Source organism: Pan paniscus, chromosome 10 (assembly GCF_029289425.2).
Source record: "Pan paniscus chromosome 10, NHGRI_mPanPan1-v2.0_pri, whole genome shotgun sequence".
NCBI lineage: Eukaryota > Metazoa > Chordata > Mammalia > Primates > Hominidae > Pan > Pan paniscus.
Genome location: NC_073259.2, coordinates 7,197,237 through 7,221,638, shown reverse-complemented (window position 1 = coordinate 7,221,638; position 24,402 = coordinate 7,197,237). Strand labels below are relative to the sequence as shown.

General features: G+C 46.2%; 1 protein-coding gene across 1 annotated transcript in view; it reads right to left on the bottom strand.

Annotated features, from left to right (window-relative positions):
* Nucleotides 1-21,355, bottom strand: part of ADIPOR2 (adiponectin receptor 2) — a 129,679-nt gene extending 108,324 nt beyond the window's left edge. The window contains exon 1 of the mRNA XM_034935156.3: nucleotides 21,062-21,355. The gene's annotated coding sequence lies outside the window, so the exon portion shown is untranslated. The remainder of the gene's footprint in view (nucleotides 1-21,061) is intronic.
* Nucleotides 21,356-24,402: the final 3,047 nt, after the last annotated feature.

The following is a 24,402-nucleotide window of genomic DNA, read 5'->3' as shown; positions in this document are numbered from 1 at the left end:
ATGCTGCTAGAGATGCAACATAAGTGCTGTCAGTTGCCCATCTAGGAAAGCAATGCTGCTAGAGATGCAACATAAGTGCTGTCAGTTGCCCATCTAGGAAAGAAATGCTGCTAGAGATGCAACATAAGTGCTGTCAGTTGCCCATCTAGGAAAGAAATGCTGCTAGAGATGCAACATAAGTGCTGTCAGTTGCCCATCTAGGAAAGCAATGCTGCTAGAGATGCAACATAAGTGCTGTCAGTTGCCCATCTAGGAAAGCAAGCTGAACACTTTTAAAAGAGAATTGGGGCCAGGCACAGTGGCTCGCTTTGAGAGGCAGAGGTGGGCAGATCACTTAAGGTTAGGAGTTTGAGACCAGCCTGGCCAACATGTCGAAACCCTGTCTCTAATAAAAATACAAAAATTAGCCAAGCATGGTGGCACACACCTATAATCCCAGCTACTCCATGGCTGAGGCACAAGAATTGCTTGAAACCAGGAGGCGAAGGCTGAAGTGAGTTGAGTTCCCACCACTGTACTCCAGCCTGGGCAACAGAACCAGACTCTGTCTCAGAAAAAAGAAAAGAAAAGAAAAGAAAAGATAATTGGCCAGGCATGGTGGCTCACACCTGTCATTCCAGCACTTTGGAAGGCCAAGGCAGGAGGATCACTTGAGCCCAGGAGTTCAAGACCAGCCTGGGCAGCATAGTGAGACTCCATCTCTACAGAAATTAAAATAAAAAGCCAGGCATGGTGGCTGGCACACACCTGTAGTCCCAGCTACTCAGGAGGCTGAGGTGGGAGGATCACTTGAGCCCAGAAGATCGATACTACATTGAGCTATGATCATGCCACTGCCCTCCAGCCTGGGTGACAGAGGGTGACTCTGTCTCTTAAAAAAAAAAAATGATCCAGGCATAGTGGCTCATGCATGTAATCCCAGCACTTTTGGAGGCCAAGGCGGACAGATCACAAGATCAGGAGATGAAGACCATCCTGGCCAACATGGTGAAACCTTGTCTCTACTAAACAATACAAAAAAATTAGCCAGGCATGGTGGTGCACCTGTAGTCCCAGCTACTCCGGAGGCTGAGGCAGGGGAATTGCTTGAACCTGGGAGGCAGAAGTTGCAGTCAGCTGAGACTGCGCCATTGCTCTCTAGCCTGGGCAACAGAGCGAGACTCCATCTCAAAAACAAACAAACAACAAACAAACAAAAACCCAACATTGCTCTTTCTTCTTCCCAAGCAAATGAAGAAAATAGGTGTGAGATTCTCAAAAGTCAACATCTAGAGAGCTTATTAAGAATGTTAATTCCGGCTGGGCACGGTGGCTCACACCTGTAATCCCAGCACTTTGGGAGGCTGAGGCGGGAGGATCACTTGAGTCCAGGAGTTCGAGACCAGCCTGAGCAACATAGTGAGACCCTTTTAAAAATAACCAGTGTGAGCACACCTGTAGTCCCAGCTACTTGGAAGGCTGAGGTTGGAGGTTTGCTTCAGCCCAGGAGATTGAGGCTGCAGTGAGCCATGATCAAGCCACTGCACTCCAGCCTGAGCAACAGAGCAAGATCCTGTATTTAAAAAAAAAAAAAAAAAAAAAGGCAATTCCCGGATATTATCCCAGAGATTCTGGTAGGCCCCAAAAGTCAGATTTTTTTTTTTTCCAGTCAGATTCCAAAGATTCTGATTCGTGGGCTCCATGCAGGCCTGGCTTCCTAGGTGGATGACCTATGCAGTTAGTTGCTCAGGGCCCTGTACTCGAAAGTGCCCTATGTTTGGGTTTTGTTTTTTGTGTTTTTTTTTTTTGAGACCGCATTTCGCTCTTCTTGCCCAGGCTGTCATGCAATGGTGCGATCTCACCTCACTGCAACCTCTGCCTCTGAGGTTCAAGCGATTCTCCTGCCTCAGCCTCCCAAGTAGCTGGTATTACAAGTATGCACCACCACACCCAGCTAATTTTTTGTATTCTTAGTAGAGATGGGGTTTCACCATGTTGGCCAGGCTGGTCTCGAACTCCTGACCTCAGGTGATCTGCCCACCTCGGCCTCCCAAAGTGCTGGGATTACAGGCATGAGCCACCGCGCCTGGCCCCTATTCTTGGTTTGATGCTCTGTTGTTACTGTCTTGAAATTTTTAATAACTTTTGAATAAGAGACCCTTCGTTTTCCCTTTGCACTGGGCCCTGCAATTTATGTACTGCAATGGGAGTTAGACCTTAGACTTCAGTCTTTTACTGCGGAAAATATTCAGACAATTACCTACATATCTATTGGATTTTAAGCCTGATACACAGCATCTGAATTAATTCAATTTATACAATTTCTACTTGGCACTTTGGAATCAGGGGATCCTTGAATGAGCTTTTTCCAGAGGGAGAGCCCAGACAGAGAAGTACCTGTTGTTACAGGAAGCAAATTCCTGGGGGCAGTGGCTTCAGGAACTGGCAGTTATTTGTGCAAGGAAGGGATAAAGAAAAAAAGTAGAGACCCCAAAAATAATACATGAAAAAACATCATTCTCAGGCATTTGAGGAGAGGCAAAATTGACCCAACAAAGGTGATCAGATAGCCCTGAAACTCAATTATCTGAAAACTTTGGTCATTAAAAGCTAGAAAAAGTCAAAGACCTTTGGAATAAATTCTAAGCTGATTTACTTTGCCTAACCCTTTCAGCTGGGGAGGTCAGTAGGTGGAGATGGAGATACAGGACATGTCTCTTAAGACTGCCAGAGTGTTTTGTGGCAGAACTAGGAGAGATGAGCTTTAGGTCAGCTAATAAAAGTTCCCATTTCCCCACTTGCTGTCTATCATGGTAGAGCATCAACAACACACATTCCATGGGGAAAAAACAAACCGTGCCAAACAGCCAGTTCCATCCAAGGCTAAAAAATAGAATCAGAATATATTTCAGCTAAATCTAAAAAACAAATTGCTCTTGCCACTGTGCTTCAACTGGAATACATTCCTCTCAGTGGTTGAGTCAGACTATCGAACCTTCAGAGCCTGGCTGGCCATAAACTAGAACAGGAAGGGAAGGGCGGTGTCAGCTTTTCCTAGAATGACCAGCTGGGTAACATTTATTGTGGCCGTCCATTGTCATGCTCCTTTTTTTTTTTTTAATCTTTTATTCCTAAGTAACTTTGGCTGTTGTTACTCACTCTTAAGTGGCTTCAGGAAGGCAGAAGTCATCATGGTTTTCACCATCATTACCATCAATGCCATACCCATGTAATTATTATAATAACAATAGCTGATATATGTATAGAATATTTACTATGTGCTGAGCATTTTCTGAGTAATTTATATACGTTAACTCATGTAATCCTCACCACAACGCCATGACATAAATACTATTGTTATCACCATTTTACAGATGAGGAAACTGAGGCACAGGGGGTTAAATGACTTGTTTAAGGTCACACAGCTATTACATAGCAGAGCCAGGATTCAAATACAGGGAGTGTGACTGTAATGCCCAAGCACATAGTCACTAGTCTACGTAACAAAGGCCACTATTCTGGAAGCTGAATGAAGCAAGGCAAACAGTTGCTCTGAACCTTTTTTGGGTTATAGGCTCCTTTGAGCATCTATACCCTCAGAAAAATAACTATATACACCAAATATTTACAGATTCACAGAGGACTGCCCCTGCTCCTCTGAGACCATACATTTACATTTACGACTTTATTCCTGGTTAAGAATGCCTACTACAGCCACTAGTTGTTTAAAATTGTAAAACAACTACCAAAGACGAAAAGATCTTTAAGTCTAATGATGAGGCCGGGCAAGGTGGCTCATGCCTGTAATCCCAACACTTTGGGAAGACGAGGTGGGAAGATTGCCTGAACCTAGGAGTTCAGTACCAGCCTGGGCAAATGGTAAGGCCCTTGTCTCTACAAAAAAAAATTTTTTTTTAACTAGCCAGGCATAGTGGTGCATACCTGTAGTCCGACCTACTCAGGAGGCTGAAGTGGGAGGATTGCTTGAGCCCAGGAGTTCCAGGCTTCAGTCAGCTATGATTGCACCACTGCACTCCAGTCTGGCCAACAGAAAAAGACCCTGTCTCTAAAATAAAATTTGAAAATTTAAATCTAATAACTCTGTGAAGTGTGGACTCAGGGCACTAATAACCCTGTAAGCCCTACATAGTACCATGTCATCAAAATCCAAGAACTGACTTTTTTTGAGACGGAGTCTTACTCTGTCGCCCAGGCTAGAGTGCAGTGGCACAATTCCAGCTCACTGCAACCTCCACCTCCCCCGTTCAAGCAATTCTCCTGCCTCAGCCTCCCGAGTAGCTGGGATTACAGGTGTGCACCACCATGCCCAGCTAATTTTGCATTTTTAGTAGAGACAGGGTTTCACCCTGTTAGCCAGGCTAATCTCGAACTCCCGACCTCAGGTGATCCACCCACCTTGGCCTCCCAAAGTGCTGGGATTACAGGCGTGAGTCACCGCGCCCGGCCAGAACTGACTATTTTTAAAAAAACAAACTTTAAAGATTTTTATCAACTGCCAAATTATTTCAAAATTGAAGAATAAACCACTATAACTTGCAGCATATAACACAGTGCCTGGCCCACACTGAGTGCTCAATAATTGTTAATAGAAGGAAGGAAAGGGGAAAAAGGGAGCCAAGTGTATCTGAATGCTTTTTAGTAGTACGCTCAATGTAATTTCAATATATCATTCAAGTTTTAAATATATATGTAATAAATTATATATAACATATATAATAACTCCATTTCTTCACAATCACATTTTGATTACCCATCCTCAGAATCAAGTAATTCAAGTTCTTCTCCAAATAACTTCTTGGCTTCATAGTGCTATTGCTTTCCATTCAGCAATTAAATGCTAAAAAAAATTAAATCTCTAGAAAGCTGATGCTCATTTACATTTAGCTAATTGACAAGTTATGATACAATCCACAACAATTTGGGAAAGGGGAATTCACACACAGGATATATATGAAAGCGACCTTGGAACATACTAGAGCAATGGGAAAACAAATGCAAACCAAGTTATCTGGGTTGTCACCATGCTAACTAGATATAAAACCCAGGCTGGGTGCGGTGGCTCATGCCTGTAATCCCAGCACTTTGGGAGGCCAAGGCAGGCAGATCACAAGGTAAGGAGTTTGAGACCAGCCTGAGCACCATGGTGAAACCCGGTCTCTACTAAAAATACAAAAAGTAGCTGGGCGTGGTGGTGCATGCCTGTAATCCCAGCTACTCAGGAGGCTGAGGCAGGACAATTGTTTCAACCCGGGAGGCGGAGGTTGCGGTGAGCCGAGATGGCGCCACTGCACTGCAGCCTGGGCAACAGAGCAAGACTCTGTCTCAAAAAAAAAAAAAAGATATATAACCCAATAGAAATAGGTGATTAAATTGTCCTGCTAAGAAATTTGAAGATTGAAAGTCCAGAGCAATGATTTTAGAAGATCTTATTAACGGTAGAAGCAAATAACGGGAGACCACTTAAAACTCTTTGGGCTGATGCTAAAAACGGTTGTTTATACTCTGTAGAGCTACAGATCTATCTGTTTTACTCTACTTTCTCTATTTTAATACTGTTTTTCAAATTGCACTGACGCATGCTTTTTCAAGTCTGGGTTCAGATCAAAGGAGGGCTCTGGCTGGCTCAATAGGCCAATTTGCCGACATTTTATAAACAGCATGTGACTTCATTAGAAGACACCAGCAAGTCTCTAAGAGTTCATAATGCTATTCCGCTGGGAAGTGACTTACTCTAGAGAATGCTGTCATATGTCTGTATTGGCATCTCCTCTTGTCCCCAATTTGGTTAATAACTACAATTATGCTTTGGTCATTTCAACAGCTCTGAGCCTTTGTCAGACCTTATCCCTATTATGTGCCTTCATGCCTCCCTGGACTACTGCAATATGTTCCTAATAGGTCTCCCTGTCGTCAATCTCAACACCCTCCAATCCACTCCATCTACTGCTGCCAAGACCAACTTTCAAAACGAGTTAAGTTCAAAAACTTTCAAAAGCTCTCAAAGTCCGAATTCCTTTAAGCTGAAATCCAAGGCTCTCCACAATCTGGCCCTAACTTACTATTTCAGAAATTCACTCACATTATTATTACATGTACCATGTACCAAGGTCCTGCCAAACCAACTATTTACCATTCCCAGAATATATTCTTCACTTTCTGCCTCTCTCTCATTCCTTGGAAATCCTTTGCTTCCTACTAGCCTATTACGAAGTCCTTCCTCACACAGCAACTAAAATGGGCTCTTCTTTTTTGAGAGAGAGAGAGTCTCGCTCTGTTGCCCATGCTGGAGTGCAGTGGCACGACTGAAATGGGCTCTCTGTCTGCAACTTTACCCATCCTATTAAATGTTAATTAATAATTTTTATGGTATGTGTATTTTACCATAATAAAAAATGGCTTAATGAAAACATAGAGTTAATTAATATATTTCAAGTTTAACAAATGGGCAGACCAGATAATCTGAAAATTATCCTGCTACAAACACCTACAACTGCTGAGTAAACTCAATAAGCCTTCTTTTAAATACAAAGCCAGGGCCAGGCGGGGTGGCTCGCACCTGTAATCCCAGCAGTTTGGGAGGCCAAGGCGGGCAGATCACGAGGTCAGGAGTTTAAGACTAGCCTGGCCAACATGGTGAAACCCCATCTCTACTAAAAATACAAAAATTAGCCAGGTGTGGTGGCGGGCACCTGTAATCCCAGCTACTTGGGAGGCTGAGGCAAGAGAAACGCTTGAACCCGGGAGCGGGGGGTTGCAGTGAGCCGAGATCGCACCACTGCACTCCAGCCTGGGCGATAGAGTGAGACTCCATCTCAGGGGGAAAAAAAAAAGCCAGGTTGGGTGCAGTAGCTCCTGCCTGTAATCCCAGCACACTTTGGGAGCCCAAGGCAGGAGGATCACTTGAAGCCAGGAGTTCGAGACCAACCTAGACAACATAGCAAGACCCCCATCTCTACAAAACAAGCATGGTGGCATGTACCTGTAGGCCTAGCTCCTTGGGAGACTGAGGTGGGAGGATCTCTTGAACCCAGTAGTTTGAGGTTGCAGTGAGCTATGGATATGCCACTACACTCCAGCCTGGGTGACAGAATGAGATTCTGTCTCTAAAAACTAAAATAAATACAAAGCTGAACACTCAAGAAAGAAAGTTAAATAACCAGGTGCCTGAAACACAAAGGGAACCAAGACCACTACAGTACCTGTGAATTCAAGCTTCATTTGCTCTAGAAGGTAGGGGACAAGGGGAAAAAAAAAAACCTTCCCTGAGGAATTAATAACCATGAGCCTGTGCCTTATGTGAGCTTAAGGTTTACTTTTAGAACAATATGATAGAGGATATACGATAAAGTTAGTATTTTTAATGTGTATGTGTATTTTTACACATTTAAAATGTGTAAAAGAAGAAATGCAAGAATAAACAAGAGTGAATGAAATAAGAACAGGTAGAAATGCAAAACAATCAAACTTCCAGAAATTATAAATAAAACTTAGTGAATAAGTTAAACGGCAGATTCGACACAGCTAAATCAGCTGGATGAATCTACCCAGAAGACAGCATAAAATGAGAAAGAGAAAATAGAGATTTGGCGGCCAGGCGCGGTGGCTCACCCCTGTAATCCCAACACTTTGGGAGGCCGAGCCGGGTGGATATTTTAGGTCAGGAGTTTGAGACCAGCCTGGCCAATATGGTGAAACCCCATCTCTACTAAAAATACAAAAATCAGCCAGGCGTGGTGGTACACACCTGTAATCCCAGCTACTCGGGAGGCTGAGGCAGGAGAATTGCTTGAACCTGGGAGGCAGAGGTTGCAGTGAGCCAAGATCACGCCACTGCACTCCAGCCTGGGTGACAGAGCAAGACTCTGTCTAGGGAAAAAAAAAAAGAGAGAGATTTGGAAGCAAGGAGGATAATATGTCTACTGTAACACTCATAGGTAATCCAGAAGGAGAAAAGGAGAGAACGGAGGATCATAAATATTCAAGAGATCATCACTGATAATTTCCCAGAATTAAAAAAAAATTCCGAGAATTGATGAAAGATATGAATCCTCAGACTCAGAAATCATGACAAGTGCCAAACCAATAAACAAGAAGAAATTTACACCTAGACGTATCATGGTGAAATTGCAGGCACCACAGACAAAAATCTTAGAAGCTACCAGAGACAGAAGACAAAAGAACTACAATTAAATCCAACAATAAAGGCCCAAAGATAATGAAATAGTATTTTCAAAGTATTGAGAAAAAAACAAAAACATTATCAATCTAGAATTCTATATTCATAGAAGTTCTCACTCAAGAGTGCAAACAAAATAAAGATGTTTTCAATAAAATAAAGACATTTTCAATAAAACAAAGACCAGGAGAGTTTAACATTCGGTTCCTCTCTGAAAAAAAAAACAAAAAAAAGAGCTAAAGTGTATACTTGCAGAAGAAGAAAACTGAACCCAGAAGGAAAGAACAATGGTAAGAATTCTCACCTACTTTGGATGGAAATGTAAATTTGTATACCCACTTTGGAGCAAGGTTTGGATTACCAAGTATAGTTGAATACGTGCATATCCTAAGACCCCAGAATTCCACTGCTAGGCATAGAACCTCCTGTATGAGGGACATAAGGAAATATGTAACAACATCATGATTTATTATAGCAAAAGCCTGGAAATAACCCAAATAAATAAATAAGGTGCTATTGATTTATTTTTTTTTTATTTTTATTTTTTTTTTTTGAGACAGAGTCTCGCTGTGTCGCCCAGGCTGGTGGAGTGTGGTGGTGTGATGTCAGCTCACTGCAACCTCCACCTTCTGGGTTCAAGTGATTCCCCTGCCTCAGCCTCCCAAGTAGCTGGGACTACAGGTGCCCGCCACCATGCCCAGCTAATTTTTTGTATTTTTAGTAGAGACGGGGTTTCACATGTTAGCCAGGATGGTCTCAATCTCCTGACCTCATGATCCGTCTGCCTCGGCCTCCTAAAGTGCTGGGATTACAGGCCTGAGCCACCATGCCGGCCTATTTATTTATTTTTTGACACGGAGTCTTGCTTTGTCACTCAGGCTGGAGTGTGGTGATGTGATCTCAGCTCACTGCAGCCTCCGCCCCCCCGGGTTCAAACGATTCTCCTGCCTCAGCCTCCCGAGTAGCTGGGATTACAGGCATGTGTCACCACGCCTGGCTAATTTTGTATTTTTAGTATAGGCGGGGTTTTAGCATGTTGGTCAGGTTGGTCGCGAACTCTTGACCTCAGGTGATCCACCTGCCTCCGCTTGGCCACAGTTCGTTATTTTTTTAAAAGCAAAGAAATGATGGAGGGATCCAGGCGCGGTGGCTCACGCCTGTAATCCCAGCACTTTGGGAGACCGAGGCAGGTGGATCACCTGAGGTAAGGAGTTCAAGACCAGCCTGGCCAAATGGCGAAACCCCGATTCTACTAAAAATACAAAAATTAGCCGGGTGTGCTGGTGTGAGCCTGTAGTCCCAGCTACTCAGGAGGCTGAGGTGGGAGAATTGCTTGAACCTGGGAAGCAGAGGTTGCAGTGAGCCGAGATCACGCCCCTGCACTCCAGCCTGGGTGACAGAGTGAGACTCTGTCTCAAAAAAAAAGAAATGATGGAGAAGTTCATCATGGAGTGGCATGCAGGTGGCTTCTGAGGTATGGTAATGTTCCTTTGGGTACATTTTATTGCTGTTCTCTAAACTGTGCTTTTTTTTCTTGCCATTCATGCATTAAATATTAAGAGCTTACTCTAGGTCAGGCCTGTGCTAGGTGTTGGAGATACAACAATGACCAAGTTAGACAATGTGCTAGTTCTCATAGAGGACATTGTAGTGAGGAGTTTGGTGTGAATTAAAGATTCATGAATTCCAACTACTTTTTTTTTTTTTTGCAGAAATAGACAAAGTGATCCTAAAACTCACATGGAAAAGCAAGGACCCAGAATAACCAAAATAATCTTGAAAAAGCAGATAAAAGTTAGAGGGCTCACACTTCCCAATTTCAAAACTTACTTTAAAGCTACACTAATGAAGACAGTGTGGTACTGACATAAAAATAAACATGTATTTCAATGCAATAGAATGGAGAGTCCAGATGTAAGCTGATACATCCATGGTCAATCTCTGACAAGAGTGGCAAGACCGTTCAGTGGGGAAAGGTCAGTCTTTTCAACAAATGGTGCTTGGACAACAGATATACATATGCAAAATAGTGAATTTAGACCCCCTAAATTCACACCTTCACACTATATACAAAAATAAACTCAAATGATCAAAGACCTAAATGTAAGAGCAAAAACTATAAAAATTCTTAGAAGAAAATATAGGGGTAAATATTTGTGATATTGGAATAGTCAATCATTTCTTAGGTATAATACCTAAAATGCAAGCAACCAAGGATAATTAGATAAATTAGGTTTCACCAAAAGTAAAGGCTGTTATGTATCAAGAAAGTGAAAAAACAACCCAAAATGGGAGAAAATATTTACAAATCATGTATTTAATAAGGGTTTTATATCTAGAATATATAAAGAGCTCCTATACCTCAACAATAAAAAGATAAATAACTCGGCTGGGCGTGGTGGCTGACGCCTGTAATCCCATTACTTTGGGAGGCTGAGGAGGGCGGGTCACAGGTCAGGAGTTCAAGACCAGCCTGGCCAACATGGTGAAACCCCATCTCTACAAAAATATAAAAATTAGCCAGGCATACTGGCAGGCACCTGCAGTCTCAGCTACTTGGGAGGCTGAGGCAGGAGAATCACTTGAACCTGGGAGGCAGAGGTTGCAGTAAGCTGAGATCGTACCACTGCACTCCAGCCTGGAGAACAGACTGAGACTCTGTCTCAAAATAAATAAATAAATAAATAAATAACTCAATCTAAAAATGGGCAAAAGATTTGAATAGACTTTTCTTCAAAGAAGATCTATAAGAGGGCATGAAAAATGTCCAATGTCATTAGTCATTAGGGAAATGAAAGTCAAAATCACAATGAGATACCACTTCACAGCTGGGCACAGTGGCTCACGCCTGTAATCCTAGCACTTTGGGAGGCCGAGGCAGGCAAATCACTTGAGGTCAGGAGTTCAAGACCAGCTTGGCCAACATGGTGAAACCCCGTCTCTACTAAAAATACAAAAATTAGCCAGGCGTTGGGGCAGGTGCCTGTAATCCCAGCTACTCAGGAGGCTGAGGCAGGAGAATCGCTTGAACCTGGGAGGTAGAGGTTGCTGTGAGCTGAGACTGCGCCACTGCACTCCAGCCTGGGTGACAGTGAGACTCCATCTCAAAAAAAAAAGAAGAAAAAATGGCAAATTATATGGGATGTAAATTTTATCTTAGTAAAAAACAAAATAACAGAAACAACACAAAAGATGAATGATATCTCACCCTGTCAAAGCAGGAAGGGATCTTAAATGATTGTCTAGTCCAACTGCATTATTTTAGAGAGAAAGAAACCAAGGTGCAGAGGAAGGAAGTGACTTATAAAAAGTGACACAGCTCGGGCCTGGTGCGGTTGCTCACACCTGTAATCCCAGCACTTTGGGAGGCCAAGGCGGGCAGATCAGTTGAGGTCAAGAGATGGAGACTATCCTGGCCAACATGGTGAAACCCTTTCTGTACTAAAAATACAAAAATCAGCTGGGCGTGGTGGTGTGCACCTGTAATCCCAGCTACTCCGGAGGCTGAGGCAGGAGAATCGCTTGAACCCAGGAGGCAGAGGTTGCAGTGAGCCAAGATCCCACCACTGCACTCTAGTCTGGTGACAGAGCAAGACTCCATCTCAAAAAAAAAAAAAAAAAGTGACACAACTCGTCAGCTGCAGAGTGAACATTGAGCCCCAGGACCTTTTACTTTTTTCTATATCCTTTAACATGTAAAATTTCAAACACATACAAAATTTCAAACACATACAAACACATACAAAAATTTCAAACACATACAAAAATAGAGCTAGCTCCCTGTATCTATACTCCAGCTTTAATAGTTATTAGTACACAGCTTTTTTTTTTTTTTTTTTTGAGACGGAGTCTCGCTGTGTCACCCAGGCTGGAGTGCAGTGGCGCGATCTCAGCTCACTGCAAGCTCCACCTTCCAGGTTCACGCCATTCTCCTGCCTCAGCCTCCCGAGTAGCTGGGACTACAGGCGCCCGCCAACACGCCCGGCTAATTTTTTGTATTTTTAGTAGAAATGGCGTTTCACCGTGTTAGCCAAGATGGTCTCGATCTCCTGACCTCGTGATCCGTCCGTCTCGGCCTCCCAAAGTGCTGGGATTACAGGCGTGAGCCACCGCACCCGGCCCACAGCTTTAATAATTATTAAATAAGTATCAGTACACAAATTCAGTTTTTCTTTTTTTTTCTTTTTAGACTGGGTCTTGCTCTGTCGCCCAGGCTGGAGTGCAGTGCACAGACTTGGCCCGCTGCAACCTCCGCCCCCAGGGCTGAAGCAATCCTCCCACCTCAGCCTCCCGAGTAGCTGGGATTACAGGCCCATACCACCACGTTCAGCTAATTTTTGTAGTTTTAGTAGAGACAGGGTTTTGCCATGTTGCCCAGGCTGGTCTCCAGCTCCTGGGCTCAAACAGTCCACCTGCCTCAGCCTCCCAGAGTACTGGGATTACAGGTGTGAACCACTGCACCCAGCCACAACTTTAATAATTATTAAATAATTATTAGTACACAACCAATTTTATTTTATCTCCACCGTCACTCACTTTCTGCCCTCCCAGATTATTCTGAAATGTATCTCAGACATCATAGTATTCATCCACCAATACTGCGATATGTGCATAGTTTTTCATATATTTTTCATGTATGATCTGTTTCTCATACACATACACATGCACACAAAAGGAAAAAAAAGAATGATCCCTCCAAAAACTGGAAAGCAATGGTGAGCAAAGAAACTAATAAAGCTTTAAATAAATCTAAACATGCATTCGCTGTATAACTGTATATTACATTGATGATGGATATGTAAAGATATGAAGTATCACTGCAAAATAGCATGTTAGATAGGGTGGTGGTGTATGAAGTACTAAGTTCCTTGAGCAAGACTCCATCTCAAAAAAAAAAAAAAGTCAGGGTGTGGCAACAGTGTAATTGCTGGTGGCCTGACCATTTATGGCAGGATCTCAGCAGGTATGCAGAGCTACTATTCCGTGGGGAGGGAGTTGATGACAGCTAGTCAAGGTATGACAACTACATTCTAGGAGCTTAGAAAAGTTCCTGCTTTGGTCAAGACTTGTTGATGGCACCTGAGCCACAGCAGTGGGGCTTAGGCTGAAGTTTCTGATCCCTGTTGTGGACCTGGGCAAGGGCCTGGTGGTGATAGGGAGCTTGCTTGGTATACGTCCAGCCTTAAAAGCTAGAAAAAGCAAGGGCGGGAGCAGTGATGTCTGTGAAGCTGTATTGATAAAGTTGTTTTTTTTTAAGGGGTAAAAGTAAACACATCTGAATCTCAGGGAAAAGCTATGCTACTTCAACTTCAGGATTCAGTCATTCCTGCTTGTTCAGAACCACAGGGTAAAATGAGCACTGCACTTACAAAGGGCTAATCACAAACGAGGGCACTGTGGCGACCTTTCACCAGGTGTCAAGGTGCGGCGGCCTCCGTAGACCCATGACTCAGAACACCAGGCCAGGCACCATCTGGGAACACATCTGCGATTTCATATGAAAAAAAGGTGTAATTTAGTTGAAGCAATAAACTTAAAGTTGGTGAGTAAAGCCTTTTCGAATGAGCTGTGAGTGAGTAAGGGGGAGAGGATGCCCGAGGGGCAGTGTGGAGTTGCCTGCAGTGGAAGCGAGGCCGGCACTCTGCTAATGAGTGCCCAGGGAGAAGGAGGGGAGGACGCAGGCCAAGAACCTTTGGCCCCCAAGCAAGGCCTCCAAGGGAAACCAAAGGGCCGAGCTCGAGCTCCCCTTTCCTTCTGGTTTATTCTCTTTCCCTCAGGATCCTGCCGGCCTCCACCCTCAAATTCTCAGCCTGAGAAAATAATATGATATTGGCACTCACCTCTCCAAATTCTTCCAGAAAGAGAGTCAGATTAGAGTGTGACAGGAGCACGGTACGCTTCTGGTCTGAGCTTTTGGAGGCCATATGACTCTAGAATGAGCCCGCCTGGTTTTTGTGAATGAGCCCGCCTGGTTTTTGTGAATGAGTCTAACTAAAATGAGTCCTCTTATTTTTTCACCAGAAAAAAACAAGATGTGTCAAGGGGCTCTTTGGGCTGTGAAAGGGCTGTATCCCAGCAACAGCTCATGATGTTTCTGACAACTTATTAGCATCTATTTGAGGGTGATTAAAAACATAATGTGGGGCCAACTGCGGTGGCTCACGCCTGTAATCCCAGCACTTTGGGAGGCTGACACGGGTGGATCATGAGGTCAGGAGTTTGAGACCAGCCTGGCCAATATAGTGAAACCCTGTCTCTACTAAAAATACAAAAAAATTAGCCTGGCATGGTGGCAGGTGCCTGTAGTCCCAGCTGATCAGGAGGCTGAGGCAGGAGAATTGCTTGAGCCCAGGAGGTGGAGGTTGCAGTGAGCCAAGATCACACCATTACACTCCTGCCTGGGTGACAGAGCGAGACTATCTCAAAAACAAAAAAAACCAAAAAAACCATAATGTGTAAAGGATTCAAACTGTACTCAATTATTATAATAGCCTACTTCTCCCCATTCCCATTCCTCCTCCCTAAACCAGAGCTCCTGTTTGCCAGCCAAATAAGCTACAACTAAAATAAAAGGTCTTTTTAGACAAGGATCAAGCCAGATTAGGAATATTATAACTAGGCTTTCCAATCAATATCAGGACTTTCCATTTCTCTATCTGAGTCTGAAACTAATTACACTTCCAGGTCATGGGGCCCCAGGTGCTGATCTCGTGGCACCACTCGTGGGGCTCTAGGTCCAGAGGACAGTCTCTGCTGGCTGAGGCTGGAGGGACCATCTCATTGGTAGAAGTGGCATAGCATGACTTGGCTACTGGACATCTTGGCTGTCACCCAGACTTATTTCAAAGGCGAGACTAAAATAAAGAGGGCTGATCAGACTGGGGGCAAGCAGAGATTGGGCCATCGCTAGAGTTACAAAAGCAGCGCTGGCTACTGTAGGGCAGCAGCGTCATCTCCTCGAGATAGGACTCCCTCTGCCCCAGTTCTGTTCACCGTCCAAAGACCAGGGCCCTCCCTGAAGCCCAGCACTTGAGAAATGCTCGCTGTCACGTATTATGACTCTGGCTTTGGAAAGAAATTCAGCAAGGGTACTGGTTAAAAGGTCAAAAAGTGGTGAAATGCCATCTGCCCAAACGGAAGCAAGGGGTCGCTTGGATTGGGTAAAGGTTTCCTTTGTGGTTTTAAGTCGTTGGGTTGTTTTTCGTTTGTTTTTGTTTTGTTAGAAAGCACTGTGTCTGTCTGGAGGTCGAAGGGTCGGGTGGGTGTCTGCAGTGCGGCTTTTCTCCCTTGGCCAGCGCGGAAACAAAGTGAGTTTACTGGCCATTTCCGCTTTGTGTGAAGGAAACCTGAGATTCACTGCCTCCAGCACATAGGAGTTGTCTGTTGTTTTTAGTTTAGTTCTGTTGCCGTTATTAGGTGTTTTTAAAACATATGTAAGTGTGTATCAAAGTTGTATTTCACAGTGTTGGCAGAAAATTTACAGGAAAAAGACAGAGGAGGGTTTAGTTGAAGATCAGGAGGAGGTAGGAAGACTGGTTAAATGTCTAGTGAAAGGTTTTAGGCATACCAGGATTGTCAGTCAACTGGGTGGGTAACTCTTTTATTTTTAAAATTGTGGTAAAATATGTATAAAATAACATATACTATTTTAACGATTTTTAAGTAGGCCTGGGCACAGTGGCTGACACCTGTAATCCCAAGCTTTGGGAGGCTGAGATGGGAGGATCATTTGAGGCCAGGAGTTTGAAACCAGCTTGGTCAACATAGCAACTTCATCTCTAAAAAATAAATAAATAAAAATAAAAAGTTTTTTTTTTAAATTATCTGGGCATGGTGGCACACTGGGCAAGTAGTTCCAGCTCCTTGGGAGGCCGAGGCAGGAAGATCACTTGAGCCTAGGAGTTCAACGCTATAGTGAGCTCTGATCACACCACTGCCCTCCAGCCTGTGTGACAGAGCAAGAACCTGTCTCTAAAATAAATCACAATTTTAAAATGCTCAAGTGAACGGTTCTGCGACATTAAGTGCACTCACATTTTTGTGCCACCATCACCACCAGTCATCTACAGAAATTTTCTTTCTTTCCCAACTGAAACTCTGTCCCCATTAAACACTAACTCCCCATCCTGCCCTGCCAGCCACTGGTGGCCACCTTTCTACTGTCTCTGAATTTGACTATTCGTAGTACCTCATATAAGTGGAATCGTAGAGTAGTCGTCCTTTGTGACTAGCTCATTTCCCTTAGCGCAATGCCTTCAAAGTTTATTCAAGTGGGTAGTTAGTTCTTTACGGTTTGTTTTTCATCGTTTGGACCCTCAGTTTTTGTTTCTTGTTGAGGACTTGGTAGTCTCAGATATTGAGGATAGCATTGCAGGCTGAAAGTCTGGCCAGGAGGCTTCCTGATCCTTCTCCTCGCCCTAAAATATCCTGGCCACACTGGATATATATATTTTTCTTTTTGAGATGGAATCTCCCTCTGTTGCCCAGGCTGGAGTGCAGTGGCGCAATCATGGCTCACTGCGGCCTCAACCTCCCAGGCTCAAGTGATCTTCCTGCCTCACCCTCCCAAGTAGCTGGGACTACAGGCACGCACCACCATATCTGGCTAATTTTTTTTTTACTTCTTGGGAGAGATGGGGGTCTCACTTTGTTGCCCAGCCTGGTCGTGAGCTCCTGGCCTCGAGCGATCCTCCCTCCTCAACCTCCCAAAGTGCTGGGAGCACAGGCATGAGCCACCACACCTGGCCCACACTGGACATTTCTTAGTGTTTTTTCCTGCCTGGGTCACTACCTACTTGGTGTGTTAATAGCTCTCAAGGCTCTTAGCTTGGCCCACATTGCTTGCTCCTCTGGGCAAACCATGAATATTTCCAAAGCAGACCAGCCTCTCAGGGGACTCTCTGTCTGTCTCTCTCTGCCTCTCTCTGTCTCTGTCTGTCCGTCTCTGTCTCTCTCTCTCCCTGTTTCCATCTCTGTGTGTCTCTGTCTGTGTGTGTGTGTGTGTCTCCATCTCTGTCTCTGTCTCTCTCTGTCTTTCTCTCCTCCCTCTCTCAGCATCAGTATTTACCCACTGGCCTCAGGCAAAGGCTTCAGAGAAGGGAAAGAAGCCTTTTCTTTCCCCTTCCCGTCCTCTCAGGCACAGGAGGCATGCCTTCTGTTTGCTTGTTTTTATAATCATTCTTTGTAAGCAGAACATTCAAATGGCAAAATATATAAGCAGTAAGAACGTGCAATGAAAAACCAGTCTCCTCACCCACTTCCTTGTTGCCTTTTGCCACACCAGCCACTGTGACCTTGACTGTCTTTCTAGGGACATTTACACATAAACAAGCTCAGGGGGCCTCTTTTTACACAAAAGATATCATCTTATACCCACCCCCCTGTATCATGCTTTTTGGAAAAAATACATAAAAATAAGAGTGTAATAAATGAAGTCTCCACCAACCAGAGTTGATAAAAAACATTTAGTATAGCTGTTTTTTTTTCTTTTTTTACATAAAAATAAGTAAAATGCTACAGATGAAGTCTGAAATATTCTGTGGCCTTTGTGGCCAGTCCTGCGTCCTTCCTCCCATCCTTAGAGGGGAGCACTATTGGAAATTATTTACACCCTTTCTGTAATTTTTTATATGTCATATACATACATATATACATCTGTGAACAATATATAGCATCATTTTGCACAATAATCATTTTTAATATCCCTTCCCCCTACTGGCAGGCATTCAGGTTCTTTTAGACTTTGCTCCTCAAATAATGCCGCAGGAAATTTCTTGTGCCGATATCTCTGTGCACATGCGTGAGTGTGTCTGTAGGATAATTTTGTAGAGGCGGGCTCACTGGATCAAAAGATATGTGCGTTTGATAGTTTCAAAGAAAGGGCACCAATTTTTACTTCCACCAATGATGCATGGAACACCTATTTCTTCACATCTTCTTTCACATACAAATTTATCAAAATTTTTAATTTTTATTCATCTAATACATAAAAAGTACCTCTTATACTTTGAATTTATGTATTGGAAACCATGTATTGGTAATGTATTAGAAATATAATAGAATTATTTCTTTTATTGTAAGTGAGGGTGAGCACCTTCTCATGTGTTTGAAAGCCAGGCAGGCCGGGGGCGGTGGCTCAAGCCTGTAATCACAGCACTTTGGGAGGCCGAGGTGGGTGGATCATCTGAGGTCGGGAGTTCGAGACCAGCCTGACCAACATGGAGAAACCCCGTCTCTATTAAAAACACAAGATTAGCCAGGCGTCCTGGCACATGTCTGTAATCCCAGCTACTTGGGAGGCTGAGGCAGGAGAATCACTTGAACCTGGGAGGTGGAGGTTGCGGTGAGCTGAGATCATGCCATTGCACTACAGCCTGGGCAACAAGAGCAAAAACTCTGTCTCGAAAAAAAAAAAAAAGAAAGCCAGATATATTTCTTCTTCTGTGGTTTTTTAAGGTCTTTTGCCCATTTTTCTTTGGGGCTGATTATCTTATTCACTCTTAAGTGTACTTTGCATGTGAAGAAAATTAACTGTCATATGTGTTGCAAATATTTTCCCAGTTAATTGCTTATATTTTGACTCAGCTATTTTTGCCACATGGAAATTTTTAATTTTCATGAAGTCAATTTTATCAATACTAATGTTTTTAAGTGGTGATAGATTTACTGTTTCCTTCTCATTTTCTTCATTTCTCCCCTACTTCCCATTTCTAACTCAAATCATACCTCAGATTCCTGGGTCTAGGGTGAGATCAACAGCTGGAAGCCACCACAGAGTTAATCCAGGTGAACCCTGGAGGTTCGACATAACCCCGAAGGCTCCAGGGGCCCTTGACTTAACTTTGCCCTACTGTATATTTATAGGGTATCCTAAATCTGCCCTAACCACTGACACTTCCTGGAGTTCTTTCAGTCTGAAGAAACTTCTGGTTCCAATTTGGTCTCCTTAAAGACCTCTGCCCCAGGCAGGTCTGCATCCCTGGAGGCACCATGGCAGGGCTGGCACAGGGAAGCTGGGACCTTAGTGACCTACTGCTGCTTTTTCATTCTTTTCACTCCCTGTGGAGCCGGGTTTCTTACTGGCAGAGAAGGGAAAGGGAGAAAACAAGAATGCACTCATGCTGTCGGCCTGGACTTGGAGATTATCAGTGTGGACTCAAGCTTTCCAATACATAAAGATGGAGAGAGAGGTACAGGTGTAAAAGTGTGTGTAATATTTTGAATCTACTTTTGTGTGTTCTTTTTATTATTTCCTTCCTTTATTTTTGAAACAGGGTCTTGCTCCGTTACCCAGACTGGAGTACGGTGGTGAGATCATAGCTCACTGCAGGCTCGACCTCCCGGGCTCAAGTGATCCTCCCACCTCAGCCTCCCGAGTAGCTGAGACCACAGGTGCGCACCACCACGCCCAGCTAATTTTTCTATGTTTTTTAGAGACAGGTTTACACCATGTTGCCCAGGCTGGTCTCAAATTCCTGGGCTCAAGCGATCCTCCTGCCTCAGCCTCCCAAAGTGCTAGGATTACAGGCAAGAGCCACTGCGCCCGGCCTTGTGTGTCTTTAAATGTTTTTTGTTGTTGCTGTTTGTTTGTTTTTTGAGACAGAGTCTCCCTCTGTCACCCAGGCTGGAGTGCAATGGCATGGTCTCGACTCACTGCAAACTCCGCCTCCCGGGTCAAGCGATTCGCCTGCCTCAGCCTCCCAAGTAGCTGGGATTACAGGCACCCACCACCACGCCTGGATAATTTTTGTATTTTTAGTAGAGATGGGGTTTCACCATGTTGACCAGGCTGGTCTCGAACTGCTGACCTCGTGACCCACCTGCCTTGGCCTCCGGAAGTGCTGGGATTACAGGCGTGAGCCACTGTGCCCAGCCTTTAAATGTTTTACATGTACATCCTTGTCATCGTTTTCATTTAATTACTCTCCTCTAGTTTGTAAGGGCAGGGCCATAGTGGGCCAGTCCCAGCATTCTTTCCCCTTCTCTCTATCCGAACACAAATGTCTGCACAGAACACCATCATTCAGCCATTGGGGATTAAAAATTAAGATCGAGGAAAAAGCAAAATAAAACAAGATCATTATTTGTCATTGAGGACTGGGTGGGCATTCCCTCATTCTTCTTGCCTTCCATGGTCCATCTCAGCAGCTTGACATTCTGCACCTTCTATTAGCTCGTGGCCTGGCTGCATCCTCCCTACAGACATTTTACCCCTAAGCAGCCTCCTTCCTTCCTTCCTCCCTTCCTTTCCCCCTTCCTTCCCTCCTGTTTTCCTCTTCCTTCCTTCCCTCCTTCCTTTCTTTCCTTCTCTCTCCCTTTCTTCATCCCTTCCCTCCTTTCTTTCTTTCCTTCTCTCTCCCTTTCTTCATCCCTTCCCTCCTTTCTTCCTTCCTTCCCTTCCTCCTTTCTTCCTTTTTTATCTTTCTCCTTTCCTTTCTTCCTCCTTTAATTCCCTCCTTCCTTCCTTCATCAAATGTTTGCTGCACTGCTAACAGAGTCCATGCTGTGCTTGGTGCGGACAATTCTGTAGCGAACAGTGCGACAGATAACTGGTGCTGCCTTCAGCAAGCCTACAATCTAGCAGGCAGCCTGCAGTGAATCGGCCACTACATAACTCAGCACCCTCTTCCAGAGGCCATCTCTGTCTCTCCAGTGGCCCCAACTGTAGCCGCTCTCGAGCCTCCACCATCAAACTGTGTCCTTAAGAAAATCATTGTTTTCTCCCCACCAGAGGAGAGAGCCGCTAAGTGCTCTGACCCCCTTGCTTCCAGCACGTTCATACGAATTGGGATTTGGTGGCCTCACACGCATAGGCTCACGATCCTCACAGGGGACAGGGAAGACGCCACGATCTGCATTTTACCGACAGGAGGCGCAGGAACTTGCCGGAGATCGCAGAGCAGGTTCGTGCCCAGGTGGTGGGAAGCGACTCAGGCTGGGAGAGACACTGAAGGCCGCCCCGTCCAGCCAGTTGTTTTCCCCGGGGCTCCTGCTTCTGGACGGCCTTCCTAGACAGGAGGGCAGGCTGGGGCGGCCCTGCCTCCCAAGGGCAGCTGGTGGGTGAGGGGCTAACCGAGCTTCGGGAAGCGCTGCTTGTGCCCTGAGGGAATCTCGCGGAGGGCGAGCGGAGCACACACCGAGTCCTCTCTCCCGACAGCGGACCTCTCAGGAGGGAGGCGGGAAGTGGGGAGGGGGAGGCGGGAAGTGGGGAGGGGGAGGCGGGAAGTGGGGAGGGGGAGGCGGGAAGTGGGGAGGGGGAGGCGGGAAGTGGGGAGGGGGAGGCGGGAAGTGGGCAGGGGGAGGCGGGAAGTGGGGAGGGGGAGGCGGGAAGTGGGGAGGGGGAGGCGGGAAGTGGGGAGGGGGAGGCGGGAAGTGGGGAGGGGGAGGCGGGAAGTGAGGAGGGGGAGGCGGGAAGTGGGGAGGGGGAGGCGGGAAGTGGGGAGGGGGAGGCGGGAAGTGGGGAGGGGGAGGCGGGAAGTGGGGAGGGGGAGGCGAAGGGGCGGCGGAACCTCCGGAGGCGCAGCTCAGGCAGAGCAGGCCGCGGCCACAGAGGGCTGGGGCTGGGGGCGAGAGGAAGTCCGGGAGGGGAGAGGAAGACAGCGGTGGGGCCGCGAGGCCGGGAATCAGGAATCTGGGCAGGGGCAAAGTGGCCCAAGTCTGCAGTGTTCTTTAGCCAGCTCTGCAGTGGGAGAAAACAGGAGGAGAGGGCTGGACAGCGGGCGGTGCAGCGGGGGAAGGGTGAGAGGATGCACGTGTGACTCGCTCTGCGCCCGCGGAGGTGCCCGTCCGCTGGCATGGCCCGCGGGGTGGGGAGTCGCTGCATACGGCCCCTGAAGGCAGCTCCCGGCGAGGGAGGCGGAGCCATTTCCCGAGGGCGGAGCTGCGGCCCCGCCTCCCGCCTCCCGCCTCCCGCCCCCCGCCTCCCGCCTCCTCCCTGCCCCGCTCCGAGTCCGCCGCGAGGCCTTCGAGGGGAGAGGGAACTCGGGGCTGCTGCTGGGGCGGGGTTGGGGTGACTGGCAGTGGGAGAGCCAGGCAGGGGAGGGGCGAAGATGAAGTCAGGGAGGGCACATAGCTCCGGGAGGGCCGTGCCGAGGCGGAGGGCGCAGCAAGGGTGGGGGTCGCAGTGGGCTGCAGGGGGATCGCTGAGCACGGAGGCTTCGGGTCCCGAAGGAGCGGTGGCGCGGTGACAGGGGCCCAGGCGCGGCTCAGCTCGCTGGCGGATGAGGGGCTGGGAGGAAGACGTCCGTGCGCCCCTGACCCTCAGTGCTTTGCAGAAGGGCCCCAGGGTGGGCGGAGGACAGGGACCAAAATGCAGAGAGGATGGTCCGGCTGGAGAGACGGCTGAGCGAAGGGCTGCAACAGTGGGATGTGAAGACCCTGAGAGCAGCACCTCCCGCCCCCATGGGGGTGCCAGGAGGCGAAGAGCCTTTACCCAGAGGGTTTTCAACTGAATGACATTGTCAAAGAAAAGCCAGGATCCACTAAGGCAAGAAGTATTAAAAGTATTTTAGGGAAAGTCATTTAAAGCTCTATAACATTGTATTTTCATGGAATCTTCTAGATTCTTCCCCTAGAATCAGAGTTAGATTTTCCATTAAGTGAATGAAGCTCAAGTTTCAGGGCCTCTCCCTCGCCTTCTAAGGCTCTGTTCATAATTTCGTATTTGTAATTATTTAAACTGCCCCACCCTGATTATATAACTTTTAGGTCCCACAAAGCTTAGCCAGTCTCTGCCTTAGAACTCCACGAGTTGGGAGGATGAACGAACTTCCACGTTTTGATTTCCAAACAATTTCCCTACCCTTGCATTGTTAAAAGATAAACAGGAATAAGTGTTCTGGATGTGAGTGAATTTTTTTTCTTAACATGTTTTGGCCTGGATACTATCTGAAGGTGTTACCCAAGCAGTGGGGTGACTTTGCTGAGGACACAGTTACCCAATACTCCCCAGCTCAGGGTGAAGGTTAGGTGGCACGTTGGCGGGACATGTGACTCACATGCACAGGTGTGTTCCTTGGGAGGAAGGCTTGGAACAGGCACCTGTGTGTGCCCAAGTGTTTCTAGCAAACACAGGGACCTGAGTGTCTACGCACAGGCCCACTTTACAGGGGTCTCCTGAGAACTCCTCCCCCTCCTGAGAACTGTGCCTTCCCAGCCAGAAGTCACTCATACAGAATGTTCCCAACTTATGAATGGGCATTGTTCTCAGAAAGAGAATTTGTAAGTCAGTTGTTTAGAACGGGAAGGCATCTCCCCAGATAAACAAGTGTATGTGTGATCTTTGTTATTCAGGAAAGCCTAAAAGAACATCTTGTGTCCCAGAAATCAAGGACTGTACAATGGGAACAGAAAACTCCAGCTGGTGGAATCATGTGGCCCTCAGAAAATGCCTTCCAACTTCTAGCCTGAGATCCTGGGAATCTTCTCCACTGTCACAGACCTTCTGTGAGAAGGGGGGACGCTTCCCAGCTCCACGTCCCTGATGTGGCTGCCATGGCCTGGGGCAGAGGCCAGTGAGGAGAAGCAGCTGGGTGTAGGCGGCCAGGCCCTGCGGGCTAGAGGGGGCAGAGTCCATTCCCAGAGCTCCTTTCAGAGTCCGCTCCCTGTCCATGTCCTCTGAGGGCCCAGGGGTGGGCCTCCTTGCCTTTGCCTTCTTGAAGTTTCCTTGGCCGGGAGCGGTGGCTCACGCCTGTAATCCCAGCACTTTGGGAGGCCGAGGCGGGTGGATCACTTGAGGTCAGGAGATAAGGACCAGCCTGGCCAGCATGGTGAAACCTTGTCTCTACTAAAAAAAAATACAAAAATTAGCCGGGTGTGGTGGCGCGTGCCTGTAATTCCAGCTACTCAGGAGGCTGAGGCAGGAAAATCGCTTGAGCCTGGGAGGCAGAGGTTGCCGTGAGCTGAGATCACGCCACTGCACTCCAGCCTGGGTGACAGAGTGAGACCCTGTCTCAAAAAAAAAAAAAAGTTTCCTAAGTCTTTGTTCCTTAGGACAAAGTGGTAAACAGACTGGGGATTTAAAAAAAAAAAAAGACTCCCATGTGATGGGGGGGTGGAAGGTGGAATGCTCACTTTTCAGGTACTGGCCTTCTCAGGAAACACCAAGACCAACATAGAGAAGGATGGTGGATTTCCGGGTATACAAAAGACCAAACAAATCCAGATCATCAAGGTTAGACCCCTTGCATTTGTGGTTGGCTTCAGTTGAGATGATTCCCAAGAGCTTA